The sequence below is a fragment of the Monopterus albus genome, unplaced genomic scaffold (genome assembly GCF_001952655.1).
Source record: "Monopterus albus unplaced genomic scaffold, M_albus_1.0 scaffold50.1, whole genome shotgun sequence".
Lineage (NCBI taxonomy): Eukaryota > Metazoa > Chordata > Actinopteri > Synbranchiformes > Synbranchidae > Monopterus > Monopterus albus.
Window position 1 is genome coordinate 1,805,681 of NW_018127930.1, and position 483 is coordinate 1,806,163.

Genomic DNA, 483 nt, shown 5'->3' on the forward strand with positions numbered 1-483 from the left:
GCAAAACTTTCAAAATAAAGCTAAATATTTCAAAGGTATAAGGTTTAGAAAAATCCTTAAGACAAGAATGAATGTCTTTGAAGAGCTGAACATTTTGCTAACTGATAGAATTTTCCCATACATTTGAATCAGGAAAAACTTTCATAATAAAGCTACATATTTTAAAGGTATAAGGTTTACAAAAATCCTGAAGACAAGCATGAATGTTCTTGAAGAGCTGAACATTTTGATACCTGAATTAGCTGAAGGTATGCAGAAGTAGCATTTTCCCATGCATTTGAATGGGGCAAGATTGTCAAAATAAAGCTAAATATTTCAAAAGTATGAAGTTTAGAAATGACTGCCCTTGAAGAGCTGAACATTTTGATACCTGAATGGCTTTGCTAGCTGAAAGTATGCTGAACTTATTAAAGATGAGAAAATAGTCCAATAGGACCCCACAAACTAGGTAAAACAAGTAGGTGTAAACGTGTGTGTGGGCGG

The 483-nt window shown here is 33.5% G+C and overlaps 1 protein-coding gene across 3 annotated transcripts in view; it reads left to right on the top strand.

Moving 5' to 3' along the window:
• Positions 1 to 483, top strand: part of lmo4a (LIM domain only 4a) — a 24,911-nt gene that overhangs the window by 16,463 nt on the left and 7,965 nt on the right. The window lies entirely within an intron of this gene.